Genomic DNA, 16,200 nt, shown 5'->3' with positions numbered 1-16,200 from the left:
GGCATGTGGGATCTTCCCGGACCGGGGCACGAACCCGTGTCCCCTGCATCGGCAGGCGGACTCTCAACCACTGCGCCACCAGGGAAGCCCTCTTCTGTTTTTTCATTAACGTTATACCAACACTGGGGAGGTGGTGGGAAAGGGAAATGCCCACTTCCATTAATAATCATTCAATGTCAGATTTTTCCATTTTGCTTCCTGTTTAACAGATTCCAAACTTGTCATTCCTACCTCCATGTATTACCTATATAACTATTCAAAATGGTATCTGAGGGAATTCCCTGGAAGTCCAGTGGTTAGGACTCAGCGCTTTCACTGCCATGGCCCGGGTTCAATCCCTGGTCGGGGAACTAGGATCCCGCAGGCCACTCAGGTTGGCCAAAAAAAAAAAAAAAGAAATGGTATCTGAAAGAAGATGTGGTACATATATACAATGGAATACTACTCAGCCATAAAGAAGAATGAAATAATGCCATTTGCAGCAACATGGACGGACCTAGAGAGTATAATACTAAGTGAAGTAAGTCAGAAAGAGAAAGACAAATACCGTATGATATCACTTATATGTGGAATCTAAAATATGACACAAATAAACTTGTTTATGCAACAGAAGGAGACTCACAGACATAGAGGACAGACTTGTGGTTGCCCCAGGGGGTGGGGGAGGGAGGGATTGGAAGTTTGGGATGACCAGATGCAAACTATTATATATAGGATGGATAAAGAACAAGGTCCTACTGCAGAGAATAGGGATCTACATTCAATATCCTGTAATAAACCATAATGGAAACGAATATGAAAAATAATATATCTATGCATCTATATTTATATCTACATCTAAATCTATACCTTTATCTACATATAGCTGAATCACTTTGCTGTACACCAGAAACTAAACAACATTGTAAACCAACCATACTTCAGTAAAAAATAAATTAAAAACAAATGGTGTGCGATGTTGGCATCCCCCAGACATGGGAGTGAAGGGGCTTCCAGACGATTCCGGCGCCCAGCCAACAAGCTTTCCCAGCTGAGTCCACAGACATGGTAGAGAAATGGCAAGCCAACCCCACTGTGCCCTGTCTGAATTCCTAACTCACAGAATCTATGAGCATAACAAAATAGCTCTATGGTAAGATATTAAGTTTTGGAGAGCTTGTTACACAACAATAACTAAAACAGATGGATTGCTAGATGGATAGAGGCCTGGAGAAATGACCAGATATGTGATAAAGCAAGTATAGTAAAATATTAATTGTAGCATCCAGGTGGAACATGCATGGGTGTTCACTGTACAATTTTTTCAATTTTTCTGTATATTTGAAAATTTTTACAATAGAATATTGGTAAGGGAGAAAAGAATAGGAACCACTGTGAATAATAGAAAAACCACTAGCTAGCATTTATCATGTATTACAGTGTGTGAGGACCTGTGCCACGCACTTTTATATTCATTATCTCACTTAATTTTCTCAGCCCCATATTACTACTTTCTAGTGCTATTATTTCCTCCATCTTATAGATAATAAATCCGAGGTTCAGAGAGGTTAAGTCACTTTTCTGTTGTAACAATGCTTGTAAATAGTAGAGGTGGAATTCCAGTTTGGGTACGTGTGATTCCATAAATGATGCTCTTAACTCCCTCAGATTTAGAGCACTGCCATTCCAGTCTACCCTCCATCCATTTCTTTGATACAAAGATAAAGTTAAAACTACTCAAAACAAACAAACAAATAAAATGGTATCTGAATTTCTGCAAAGAGATAAATATTTTTGTTGCTGTTTGTTTTTTCCTAAGAGTACAAAGAAAAATAGGGAAGGAAGTAACAATAGTGAATGAGGTTATAGGGAGAGCCAAGAAGGCGGTTAGGAACCAAGGAAAGTGTTGTGTATCTTTTAACAGTAATATACCAAATTATAACAATGGTGATTGGTGTATAAAATTAGTTTATAGTGTAATTACTTTTACTCACACGGAAGAAGAAGCATTTTCATATTTGCCCATAGGTGCCTAAATAAACAACAATAAATACAGTCATGAACAGACTAAACCAAACTTTTCTTTATCCTTCAGACTGATTCCTTTTTTTGAGGCCTGCCCAAGAATTCCAAGTCATCTCCACTACATCATCTCTATAAACTGTGAGATCCCTTGAGATACAAAGAACAGTATAACCTTGTTGAAAGAGAGGTAATGTGCTATATAGTGGAAAGTAGCTATTTAATTGGCCAAACTTGAGTGCTTTTCTGTATGGAATTACTTTTTATTTTTGGTTTGGAATTATTTTTATTCTTCAAAATAACATTGCTGAGAATCTCTTAAACGCTACCACTCCACTACTAACTGAGTAATTTTTCCTTTTATTTCCTTTGAAAGTTATAAACAAGTTCTTAATGAAAGCTACATATATGCAGTAACAGATACTCAAGGATAAAAGCTTTTCTACATGTTCTATTTATTTCATGGCCCTGTCTAGCAAATATAAGACAATACAATATAGAATCCAAACCTGAATACAAGTATCATTTCAGAAATTAGACAATATGGCATAAAAATGAAAGAAAATCGAATTTATTGAGTGCCTATTGCATGCTTAGCTCAGGGAGAAGCCCTTAATTTTGTTACAGTTTCATCAAAACCCTAGAACATTTTCCCATTTAAAGAACAGTCTACATAGGTCTACAACAGTCTACATACCAGAAGAAAGATGATTAAAGAAGACACCCAAGCTGACCTCACTACAAATGAGAGGACCAAAGAAGTACAATAGAACTTAGCTTTAATAAGGCCTATTATTACATGGATCAATTGACAATTCCACAAATATAACAACTATATCTGGAAAGCAGTCTGGTATTTTTTTATTGACTTTTAAGGCGATTATGGGTAATCCCATGGATTTTCGACCATGTCACCTTGTTTCCCATCAGTACCATCACAATCACCACTTTAGACAGATTTCATTATATTTTAAACTCAAGATAAGTTTATAATCCAGTTTTTGGTAAGTCCATTCTTTCTGTTCTAGTCCCTTCCTATCTAAGAGTTTCAAATGTTATGGGTTGGGCTTCCCTGGTGGCGCAGTGGTTGAGAGTCCACCTGCCGATGCAGGGGACACGGGTTCGTGCCCCGGTCCGGGAGGATCCCACATGGCGCCAGGGCCCGTGAGCCACGGCCGCCGAGCCTGCGCGTCCGGAGCCTGTGCTCCGCAACGGGAGAGGCCACAGCAGTGAGAGGCCCGCGTACCGAAAAGCAAACAAACAAAAACCCAAATATTATGGATTTATGTCAATACCTGATTACTAGATTAAATTACTAGCCTATTTGAGACTTTATTATTTTCCTGATTAAATGAGGACCACTTGAGTGTGTGAAACCTACAAGCAACATTCAAATCAAGACATCTTTTCATTAAGGCAGCCTTAGCAATATTTTAGACTAACATCCTAAATTTATTTTAACATCATCTGTATTTCACTGGAAACCATGAACAGAGTAAAATTTTCCCCTTTAATTGGCTGTTTTACTTAATTACTAGATGCTCTCTTGCCAGATGTATGATGGGACCAGAGAAATGGATTAAATTGTTACATATGCTGGGGGAGCAAACTGAGGGTGCTTTGGATCTCATTTGTTTAAACTGGGGGATGTAAAGAGTGATTCAAATTTTCCCTTTAGCTGTGTTGTGTATTCTTGTAGATGTAAATAGATAGAAACCATCTATTAATAATGTTGTCCAAAGTTAAGAAAGATCGTCATCTCTGTCATGAAGAACACAAGCTCTCAGAGAATACAGTTCTACCCCGCAATTTTGAAAAGGCCTTTGAAGATGTCCCTAGCTTTGGCAGTATTCCAGAACCAGCCGGATCAGAGTGACCCAGCTTAATATAGAACACCGCAGCCCTGAGGACTCGTGAAAGCCAGTATCGTGTCTGGAGCAAATGAATGTGTGATTAATGCTGATGAATCCAACCTTCCCTGGGAGACATTTGTGTCAAGATTTCTTGAGGAATGAGATTGTGGGTCTAAAAAGAATAGATCAAATAACTAGCCTCTGAAATACATAAACATTAACACTATTTTTTCATTTTTTTCTTCACCTTGAGGCAAAGATCCTAAGACATAATTAATCACCAGTCTAGTGTGTTTGATTATTGATAATATATTAAAAACCAGCAATGGACTTAGTTCAGTTATTTCAGGTTAGCTCTTTTTTTGCATCTCAGATAGAGAAAAACAACAGATATTTCTAATTGATCTGTGCTTGGTGATCACAGTAATGATTATATTTTAAGGAAGTAGGAAGCATTTCATTAAACAACCTAGATAGCTAAAATGCTGAAGGTTCGTTAATTCATTCAAAAAACATTTATTGAGGGTCTGTTCTATGACAGACACTGTTCCAGGTAGAGATGTAACTATTGTTAATATTAAACTGTCTGTTTCCTCATGGAGTTAACGTTTTAGTGTATCTGTTAGGCAATAAAACAGGTACGTACAGTATTTCAGCTGGTGATAAATGCCATAGAGATGGATAACGCAGGTAAGGATAAGTGAGTAATGACATGATGGGATGGGGTAAGAGCTTTTGGAGGAGGTGACATTTAAGTAGACTGCTGAGTGATACAAAAGAGTGAGCCACACAAATATCTGAGGAAGAGAATTTCAGGTAGAATAAAAAGCAAAAAACAAACAAAAAAGACCTTGAGATGGAAATGCATTGAATTTGTTTTCAGAGCAGCAAGGTGGCAGGTTTTACTGGAGTGAAATGAACTAGAAGGAAAGAAGTCTGATGTGAGATCAGGGAAGTAGCCAAAGGCAAGATGACAGGCTTTGTAGCCCACAAAGAAGTCTGGATTTCATTCCAGTGTCCAGAAAGTCATTGGAAGGTTTCTAATATGGGTAGGACATAATTCCATAAGTTACCCAAACTTTAAAAGGTAAAAGTAGAATCAGGGAAACCAGTTAAGAGAAGATGGTGGCTTGAATCTAGGTGTGGTAATGGTAGATACAGTAGGTAGTTGTAGAATACTGCCATAATTTAGGAGTGGGTCTGAAGGTATTTGCTTGTGGCTTAAATATGGAATATAATTTTTAAGATAAAGAGGAATCAAGAATGATCCTCATATTTTTGCCTTAAGCATATGAGTGAGGATGCTGTTAACTGAGATGCGGAGGGGGTCAAGGTAAAGAGGAGAGCAAAGTTTCTTAAGGAAAATCAGAGTGACACTTGATGATATAAATATGTATAGCATTAGAAATAAGAAATCTCTAAATCTTAAGTGCCACAGCATAAAGATCACATTTATACAAAAATCGGGAGACTTTAACATTACTTATGTTTCTAGAAGGGAATAGACATGGGTAATGGGAAGAGACGCTTTCATTTTTTAAAATACATTTCTGTGCATGTTCAAGGCTTTTAAAAAATCTTGTTCGTGTATTATTTTTATTTAAAAAATTTTAATATGTCAAAAAGTTAATAAGAATTAAGTAGTTAATGAGAGATTATATGGTAAACAGAATGAAAATTCAATTGCATTTACCTGCTTAGAGAGGTTTTAAAACTATCCAACCTCTAAACCCTTGAATGAGCCTTAGAAGCAGACAGGCGCATCTTTGGCTCTCCCTTCTAACTTGACATTTGGCATTAACGTCACATTGCTCCTTAGATTAAAGTTTGCTTTCTTTCCCCGGCTATGCCTGCTGCTGTTCCACTTGTAGTATGATATGCCCTGCCTCAGGCTCTAAACTGGTTTATACACATCTATCTCAAAAGCATTTGTCATCTGTCCTAATCCAGTGCCTGCTTAAGACCAAAACCAGCTGGCCTCGATTAGTCAAATGAGGCCTGTTTGTTTGCTCTTTGGAGCTAGGTAGAAAATACAAGGGTATTCCAACTTGCCATATTACCTGATGCTTCTGACATGAAATCAGTTCGCATACTAGCTGTCATGAAGTCACTCTTTCTGTTTAGATAAGAGGGTTGCCAAAGCTCTCGGGGACATTTTAACAGATTTCTATAGAGAAGGGATTAGGGCCTCTATTAATATACTCAGTCCCGGGATTCCTGGAACATGGGTTCTTCTCCTAATCTTTTCCACTCACATTCTTCCAATGAGTTCCCTTCTCTCCACAGTGGGGTCTTATTTCAAGGGCGTTCACTAGCTCACTTATAATGTCAACTTACTATTTTTAAAATGTGATTCTCAAATCATTAATTCACTTTACTGTCAGCTTTATTGAGGGGTAGCTTTAAAAGTACGAGTCAACAAGTCTTGACAAATATACACAGTTGTGAAACCACCATCACGATCAAGATATAGAACAATTCCATCACCCCCTAAAGGTTCCTCCACTGCCCCTTTGTAGTGAATCCTCTTCCTGACACTCCAGCTTCCGGCAACCACTGATCTGCCTTCTGTTGCTGTATTTTTGCCTCTTCTAGAACTTCATATAAATGGCATCATATAGTGTGTAGTTTTTTCGTGGATGGCTTCTTTCCCTTCTCATAATATGTTGAGATTCATCCCTGTCTTTGCATGTTTAAGTAGTTTTTTCCTTTCTAGTGCTGTATTTCATCGTATGGATATACCATATTCTATTCATTCATTCGCCAGTTAATGGGTATTTGAGCTGTTTAGCTTTTATAAACTTATATAAAGGTGCTTACAAATTTTTGTGTGGACATATGTTTCTGTTCATTTGGGTGGATGCCAAGAAGTAGGATTGCTGAGTTGAATTTAAATCTATTACTCTACTATTTGTTTTCTATTTGTCCCATTTGTTTCCAGCTCTTTCACCCCACCCTGTCCCCTGCCCCTTTCCTGCATTCTTTTGGATTAATTATTTTTAGTATTCCATTTTGTCTCCACTATCAGTTTATTAGCCTAAGCTTTTTGTTTTATTTTCTCATGGTTTCTCAAAGGATCTACAATATGTTTTTAAACTTATCATGGTGTTCATTCAAAGACTATTTTACCAGTTCACACGTAAGAAAGTTAAATACAGTATTCTGCCATTTCCCATCTTTCTTTGTGCTTTTTTGGTCATATACCTGACTTCTACATATATTATACGCTCTGCAATGCTCTACTGTTATTTTTGCTTTAAACAGTCAAGAGTCTTTTAAAGGGATTTAAAATAAAAGAAAAATACCTTTTATATTCCATCTTTTACCCATGTCTGGGCATCTTTACTTTTTGTGTGAATCCAAATTTCCATCTGGTCTCATTTTATTTTTGTTTTTCCTGTTACTTTTTTTTTGCAGTGTAGGTCTGCTGATGATGAATTTTCAGTTTTTATTTGCCTGTATTTCACCTTCATTTTTAAAGAGATTTTCACTGAATTTCAATTCCAGGTTGGCAGGGTTTTTTGGGTTTTTTTCCCCTTTCAGTACTGTAAAGAGATTGTTCCATGTCTTCTGGTTTGCATAGTTTCTGACAACAAGTTCCTGTTGCCTTTGTTTTTGTTCCCCTGTATTTTCCTTTTTTCTGTCTCTCAGGCTGCCTTTAAGATTTTTGTCTTCATCAGGACTTGTCAGCAATGCATTTATGATGTGCTTTGGAGTGGTTTTCTTCATGTTTATTTTGCTTGGGTTTTGTTGATGTTCTTTGATCCATGGGTTTATATTTTTAATTAACTTTGGAAATTTCTCAGCCATCGCTTTTACAGTTTTTTGTGCCTCTCTTCCCATTCTGAGACACAAATACATGTATGTCAGAACACTTGATACTGTCCTTTCTGTCATGATGCTCTCTCCGTTCATTATTTTTTGATCTTATTTTCCTCCATGTTTGTCATTTTGGATAGTTTCTATTGCTGTGTCTTCAAGTTCACTAATATTTTCTGTGGTGTCTAATCAGCTTTTAATCACACCTAGTATAATTTCTATTCAGATATTATATATTTAATCTCTAGAAATTTCATGTGGATCTTCAAAGATATTTTCCATTTCTCTCTGCATCATGTTCATGTTTTCTTTTACCTCCTTGAACATACAGAAAATATGTTTTGATGTTCTTATCTCCTAATTCCATCATCTCTGTCATTTCTGGGTCTGTTTCTGTTGATTGAATTTTCTCCTGGTTATGGGTCATATTTTCCTGCTTCTTTGCATGCCTAGAAATTTTTGATTGGATGCTGAACTTTGAGAATTTTACACTGATGGGTGCTATATTTTGTTGTATTCTTTGAAATAGTATAGGAAATTGTTCTGAGACACAGTTAAATTACTGGGAATTAGTTTAATCCCTTCAAGCTTGCTTTTAAAGCTTTGCTAGGATGTGTCCAGAGCAGCCTTTAGTCTGAGTTCTAAGTTTTCTCACTCCTAAGGTAATATCTTTCCAATCACTCTATCCTATCTGTATATTAAAAGATTTTTCTGCTCTGGCTGGTGGAAACACAAACTATTCTCAGCTCTGTCTGAATCCCAGGAGTTATTTGGTTTGCTGCTTTCTGATGGTCCTTCCCCAAGCTATGAGTAAGTAGTTTCTTCTCACACATGTGCAGATCAGTAGCCAGCCAAAAGTTCAGGAGAACCTTCTGCATATCTCTGGAGCTCTCTCTTTCTCTGTGCAGCTGACTCCTGTCTTGTAAATTTAACTGCCTTGACCTCCCAGAACTCTGATCTCTGTTTCTTCAGTGCATTGAGAACTCTGGGCTCTCCTTTGGTTTCACTCCCTGTGCTATGGTGTGGAAAATGCCTCCAGACCTTAGGCTGGGGCAATTATAGGGCTCTCCTTGTTTGTTTTCTTCTATGGGGATTACAGCGTTACACTGCCAGTTGTCCAGTGTTGAAAGGCATTGTTTCATATAGACTGTCCATTTGTTAGTTAAGATGGAAAGTAAACTTGGTCCTTGTTACTCCATCATATCCAGAAGCCTAAATCCCATTCAACCTTTTATTGCTATCAAATAATTCAATACATTTACAATTAATATATTTACAAGTCATGTGTAAAATAAGAAACCTGTAATAATCAAATACAAAACAGGTCTTTATACTCTTTCTGAAACCCTGACAAACTCAAATATACAAGCCTGTGCATATATACACGGCCCTTGTGCATTTCATTATTTTGAAATTAGTTTGTGGCTCCCTCACAGTATCTAAAAAGCAAAAATTAAATGCTGCAAAAGAGGGGAACATTAACAAAAATAAGTAAAGAGAATTAAAGATAATGGTGGCTTCACTTTGTTACACAGCAGAAACTAACACACCATTGTAATGCAATTATACTCCAATAAAGATATTAAAAACAAACAAACAAACAAACAAAAGAGATAATGGTGGCTTAACTGTGCAAGTGGTTAATAGTTTTTCTTTACCAAATAGCTGATGTACTTCCAGAACACCAAGCCATAGCACCAAACTTGGTCTCTTTTCTTTTTTTCTGATCACATGTCTAGACTATTTCTCAGCCTCCCTTGGAGTTACATGTAACGATGTGACTGAACATCTGCCAGTGAAAAATGAGGAGAAGAGATAAGTGCCACTACCAGGCCCAGGCCATGCAGACCTCCCATACACAACCCACTGTGTCTCTCCATTTGTTGGGGTGTCCCTGAAAGTCACATATGGAAGATGGCAAAGGCACAAGAAGCACGGAACCAAATTACCACTTGCAGTAAAGCTGTAAAGTTATCCACTGATCAGAAATCCCTATTTTGACTTCATGTGAGCAAGAAAATTAAAACAAAACACATCATATTAAAGACACTGATTTGGGGGAATTTTTCTGGCTTAAAAAGTGTTCTATTATACCTCATATACGCCATCACTAAAGAGTACCTGTAGTTTAAAATTTTTTATTAATCATTTCTTCCTGAAGATATACCAGAATATTTTCTACACAGATTGTAACAGGGTTAAATTTTAGATGAATCATTAGTAACATACAGAAATAAAATCTCCTTTCCATAGAAACCCCTAGGTATTATCAATTTTAAGATAAAGAGGAAAGTTCAGAAGTATTCATAATCCTGTGGTTTGCAATCTGACTTGTGGTTCAAGGCAGAGGATACCTTAAGCCCCCAAAAGCCCACCTAATCTTGCCAGAGAAGATATAACCAGAGTGAAGAAGTGTTTTTATTCTGTGCCTTCACCTTTAAGTTATACTGCTACTAATGTGTCTTATCTTACAGATGGTCTGCTAAAGTGCCTAGTATTTAAAATTAAGGTCCTGTGGGATGTGTGAAAACTCCAGATTAGAGTTAAATGGTCCTAATATTTTTCTAAACTCTCTCTCCAATTGAGCTTTGTGTCTAGGCCTCTAGTCCCACATTTAAAAAAATGTTTTTTAGTATCAAGCATATCACTCTGTTCCTATTAATCACATAGTAAAAGGCTCATTTCATTTCAATCCTGGACCCATTCCTTGGTGAGTGGAGGAGGCATCAAATTCTAAGCTAATGAGCTAGAGTAATTATTTAAGCCACTTTCTTACTTATGCTGAACACCACACAAAACAGCTTAGAAGGAAAATTACAGCCTTGTCCTTGGCACGCACATACATGCGCATAAGTGCTTTTAAATGCTGCTATAAAGTTTTAATTTAACTATTCCTTGGGACTTGCAAGTGAAAAACAACTTAGTTACATAGGTTATAAAGTAAACAAATAGCACCAGAAGGAAAATGCAGTTTTGAAAGGATATGCTCTGAAGATAAGGTTAAATTCAGGATGTGACTTTTTCGTTTTGGGGCGTGGGAGGAAAGAGGTTGGAGGGAGAAAATAAGAGAGACTGTGAATGAATTATAAAGGAATCACATCATGAAAATATGTTACTGAAAGAAAATAAGAGCACACTGAAGACTGCATCCTTAATGCTGAACACAAATTTCCTCTAACTCCCATATGGAGTGAATGAAATACTAAATTAATCAACTAGTAACAATGGAAAATTATGTAATTTGGATTCCTTTGTAGAACACAATAATTAGCAAGGCTGAATAAGATATCCCTAGCCTGAAATAATTGGGGAATCATTCAGATAAATCAGCAGTTAAGTAAATTTTAAAATTTTAATATTACATTTTTATCAGACTGATCTCATCTATTTTCAACTATCAATTAAACGGTTATATATGTTTAAAATTTTATAAAGTAGTGCAGACACGTGAGTATAAGATTAAGAAAGCTCACCAATCCAGGGTGGGCCCAACCAACTGCGTAGAATGTTGCTGTTCAGCGGCATAGAAACAGGATTTTATTTCTACCTTCTCAGCCGTTAAAGTAATTAAAACGATTCTATTGACTGATTCTAGTTGTTTTAACCTCTACTTTATAAGGTCAAGCAGTCCCTTTGCTTTGAACTCCTGTTAGGAGGGGAGGAGAGAATCCAAATGTTTCAAAATCTAAGAAAAAACTTTAATTTGATTTCATTTAAAAAAAACACAAAGAGGAGAGTAAACCGATCGAATGAGGTTCCCAATTTATGAGTATCATTGTGTTAGAGGAATAAAAACATTAGGAAACCATAAATATCTTATCTTATATTCTTGAAGAGTTTCATTTTTAATTTTTTGATTGGGATTTGTCTAGTCTTCATGTTCTAACCAACAAATTTTTAATAGGCCACAAAGTAAAGGAAATAACTGGTCTTTTATCTAATTTGGACTTCAGAATGTTCACCATGAAAGAACAAGTTCCATGTCAAAACTTGCTTATCAGTAGGAGAAACTGAGTACCTTGAAATAACTACAAAAGGAACTAAATCATAGGTTGTTGAAATTGGAGATGCTGTTTCAACCTGAGATTGTAATTTGATCAATTATCTGCATGAATGCACAACTCCCAAGTAAAAGATATCTAATTTGAAAAATTAACTACAAAGGCTCATGTGGCAATCAAACCTGGAAACAAAACTGCAAAGTGAGCGGGAATAGTTGAGACTTGCTCAAGAAGAAAAAAACGGAGTGCAATATTTCCATTTGGGACAAAGAGCAAAGTCAAAATACAGACAAATAGATTAACTATTTTAGAGGAAGAACATAGCGAGTGAAAAAAGAACTTTTCCTTTTAAAATGGACTGCTATACATTGACAGCTAAAAATCCTAAATTATTTCTACATTTTAGTAGACTTAGGTCACAACAGATCAGTACTAAAATTGGGTTTCCAGAGTGTTCATTATGTGACTAAATTGAAATATGAATAGCCATTGCTCAGCTGCTAAGTATTATATTTAAGTTGGCCGCTTGAAAATTAAAGTTCAAAGTCATTGTTCCTGTGAACATCTAAGACCTTTCATCTCAAGCAGTAAGTCATATCATAAGGTAATGTAAATAATGTCTTTACATTTTAAGGGAATGATAATGAAACAGTTTCCTCATGAGAAAACCTAAGGATCTCAAAAAAGAACCTCATTTCTTCATGGAAGCACATAGATACAGCTTGTGTTAATCAGGGTTCTTCAGAGAAACAAAACTAATAGGGTGTGTGTGTGTGTGTGTGTGTGTGTGTGTGTGTGTGTGTATGTGTGTGTGTGTGTGTGTGTGTGTGTGTGTGTGTGTATTTATTATAAGGAAGTGGTTCACATGATTATGGAGGCTAGTAAGTCCCAAGATCTGCAGGGTGAGTCAGCAAGCTGGAGACCCAGGAGAACCGATGGTGTAGCTCCAATCCAGAAGCCAGCAGGCTGGAGGCTCAGGAAGAGCCAACGTCCCAGTTGAGACAGGAGGAACTCTCTCTTTCTCAGGGGCAGGGGCAGCCTTTTTGTTCTATTAGGCCCATCCATATCAGGTGGGGCAGACTGCTTTACTCAGTCTATTTAAATGCTAATCTCATCCAAAAATACCCTCACAGAAACACCCAGAAAAATATGTGACCAAATATTTGGGCATCCTGTGGCCCAGTCAAGTAGAAACATAAAATTAAATCATCACAAGTATGAAGATTGGAGTCATTGGTCACATTTTCTCCACTCAAGGGTCCTCTGCATTGAAGTGGTAGTGCATGGGGGAGTTATAACATGGGCTAAGTGTCAAAGTGCCTGTGTTAGAATCCTGTTTCCATAACTTATTCCCTGTGTGACCTTGAAAAAGCTAATGCTATGTGCTTCTGATTTTTGATTAGCAAATTAGGGATAATAATAGTCCTTACTTCATACTGTTATTATTGTTGTGAAGATTAAATGAAATGAGATATCACATGTAAAGCACCTAGAAGAATAACTAGAACACAGTAGGAATTTGCCAATAATATATTACACAAAATTCCTTGAAATAAAATTCTTCTTAAAAATCATTCCTTCATGTATTTTTCCTTTTCTACTTGACTTTTTCAGTTTCATACATAAACCCATGATTTTCACTTGCTCCAACTGTTTTTTCTGTTAAGTGTTCAGTAGCACATATCATAAAACTTTGCTAAAACATTTTGACACAATCATAACACAAGTATATCTTATATGTATACTGATTAACCAGCACTGAATGGTTATTAACTGCCATCAAGAGAATACAAAGAAAAGTAAGAAGAGTAAAATATGTTCCTTTTTCTCAAAGAATCTTTAGCCCAATTGAAATAAATTAACAAATGGGACTTGAAAAAAGATAAAAAACAATTCTAGATGTTACAAGAATTCCCCTTGTGTTAGAGGGAAACAAGGATTCCCAGCCTTCTCTCTTCCTCTCCATCTCAGAAGAGCAAAACTGTTTGCAAAACTGAATTTTGGGTTTTGTTTATGTACAGTGAGGAGAATGAGTAAAGCAAACAGAAAACTTAAAAAAAAAAAAGGCAGACAAGTTGGTAGATCAACATAATAAAGAGGAGGGAAAGGGACAAAGAAAGAAAGTGAGGAGAAACAAAATTCTTTGGGCTGAGTGTTCTGGGTGAGTGGGTAGTAGTGAGACAAGGTTTAGAGTTGCTATAAAGTGCAGGGTATTTATATGGATAGGCTGACTATTCTTTTAAATTTCTTCCCATCTTTTCCTGCTTTTGGTTCACCCCTTGTTTCATCCTACTCTTTGATTTTGCCAAAGCCTGAGCTCAAGTTTTGAGACCTTGCTCTACTTGCATTTGTCCCCTCATTTCTTTGATCAGGCTCCTGGCCCAGAACTGTCACCGATCTGTGTTATTGAGTGAACCATCTCTGCTGTGACCCCCAGAAACAATCTTCTTCTTATGGCTCCTTCTCTAGGGCCAACAGCCTGCGCTGGGAGAGGAGTGCTCAGACCTCACCTGCCAAGCCGTGGCCTCAGGTGTGTTGAGTGTCAGAAAATAAGAACAAAGGTTAGTTGGTGCTAATTACTTAATACAATTGTATGAAATTTTCTTACATATTACTACGAGGCAAGTAGCATTTAGGGTGATCAAAGGGGAGAGAAACCGAGGGGCAAGAGATTATAAGAGTCAAGTGGTGAATTACAAAGGCTTGTAAAAATAACTGCTCTGAGTCAAAGAGATGCCTAAAAAGAGAACCAGTAAGCTCTGGTAACCACAAAGGTAAGGGAGGCAAAATATAATTGGGGCAGTCACAGTGACTTTGAGATCTTATTATGGGATAATGGCAGGACAGTCATGAAACTGTCAAATGTGATGGTAGAGAGTGGTAGATTTGAGAGGTAGACACTGATACAACAACATTTGTGTTTGCCAAGGTCAACTTGACTCAGAGATGGTAAAATCTTGCTGAATTGGAGTTATGTTGGAGATGGGAAACAAGACAATTTTTCTGAGTATCTTCGTAAATGTTTGCTGAAGCTATAGTATGAAAATTGCTCCCTTGGTAGAGAGAACGTGAAAACAATTCAATCAAATCAATGCAATGCCTCTAAAGAGACATCCAAGCAATTCCTGATTTATGAAGAGCTACATGAAGACTTTTTTTTAAAAGATATGATGGTTTCTAAAATTCCCACAAAGGGAAGAAAGTAAAATTAACTCTAAGTTGACATTTTTGCAGGTACTGTCACATAAAGGTATTTCTGGACTTCTTAGTTGAAGGCAGTTTTCTTGTTTTTTTTTTTTTTTTTTTTTTTTTATAAAGGAAATAATTGGCACTTACTGTGTGAGTTAATATTTACTTTTTATCATATTTCAAGAATAAACTTCTGCTCATGCCTAATAATGTCTCCTACAAAGTTCAATAATCTACGTTGGGGAAGGATCAATTTCACAAACTAAGTCAAAGTTTCTGCCAAATCAGGACCAACTTTTCTGAAGTGCTGAAAATGATTCAGGGCATCACAGGACTGAGTAAACTGTGTGCTAATTAAGGCAAAAATTTCAAGAGTTTAAATCTTGTACTCAGGTTCCAGAGCAATATGACAGTAGCAATTTTATATTTTTTTCTATTTTTTAAACATCTTTATTGGAGTATAATTGCTTTACAATGGTGTGTTAGTTTCTGCTGTATAACAAAGTGAATCAGCTATATGTATACATATATCCCCATATCTCCTCTCTCTTGCACCTCTGTCCCACCCTCCCTATCCCACCCCTCTAGGTGGTCACAAAGCACCGAGCTGATCTCCCTGCACTATGCAGCTGCTTCCCACTAGCTATCTATTTTACATTTGGTAGTGTATATATGTCCATGTCACCCTCTCACTTCATCCCAGCTTAGCCTTCCCCTTTCCCGTGTCCTCAAGTCCATTCTCTACGCCTGCGTCTTTATTCCTGTCCTGCCCCTAGTTTCTTCAGAACCTATTTTTTTCTTTTTTTTAGATTCCATATATATGTGTTAGCATATGGGATTTGTTATTCTCTTTCTGACTTACTTCACTCTGTATGACAGACTCTAGGTCCATCCACCTCATTACTAATAACTCAATTTTGTTTCTTTTTATGGCTGAGTAATATTCCATTGTATATATGTGCCACATCTTCTTTATCGATTCATTTGTCGATGGACACTTAAGTTGCTTCCATGTCTTGGCTATCATAAACAGAGCTGCAATGAACGTTATGGTATGTGACTCTTTTTGAATTATGGTTTTCTCAGGGTATATGCCCTATAGTGGGAGTGCTGGGTCATATGGTAGTTCTATTTTTCGTTTTTTAAGGAACCTCCATACTGTTCTCCATAGTGGCTGTAACAATTTACATTCCCACCAACAGTGCAAGAGGGTTCCCTTTTCTCCACAGCCTTTCCAGCATTTACTGTTTGTAGATTTTTTGCTGATGGCCATTCTGACTGGTGTGAGGTGATACCTCATTGTAGTTTTGATTTGCATTTCTCTAATGATTAGTGAT

At 36.8% G+C, this 16,200-nt stretch overlaps 1 protein-coding gene across 23 annotated transcripts in view; it reads left to right on the top strand.

Annotated features, from left to right (window-relative positions):
* Nucleotides 1-16,200, top strand: part of HPGDS (hematopoietic prostaglandin D synthase) — a 172,918-nt gene that overhangs the window by 1,376 nt on the left and 155,342 nt on the right. For 13 of the 23 annotated variants that reach the window (XM_055085829.1, XM_055085830.1, XM_028491608.2 and 10 more), the window contains exons 2-3: nt 2,075-2,191; nt 14,144-14,235. The exons of 2 other annotated variants lie outside the window; for them this stretch is intronic. The gene's annotated coding sequence lies outside the window, so the exon portion shown is untranslated. Of the gene's footprint in view, nt 1-2,074; nt 2,192-14,143; nt 14,236-16,200 lie in introns of those variants that run through there. 8 more of the 23 variants (XM_028491635.2, XM_028491632.2, XM_028491634.2 and 5 more) reach the window with 4 other exon arrangements.

Source organism: Physeter macrocephalus, chromosome 7, assembly GCF_002837175.3.
Source record: "Physeter macrocephalus isolate SW-GA chromosome 7, ASM283717v5, whole genome shotgun sequence".
NCBI classification, from domain to species: Eukaryota; Metazoa; Chordata; class Mammalia; order Artiodactyla; family Physeteridae; genus Physeter; species Physeter macrocephalus.
Note: the sequence above shows the minus strand (reverse complement) of the source record. Positions and strands in the feature narration are given on the sequence as shown.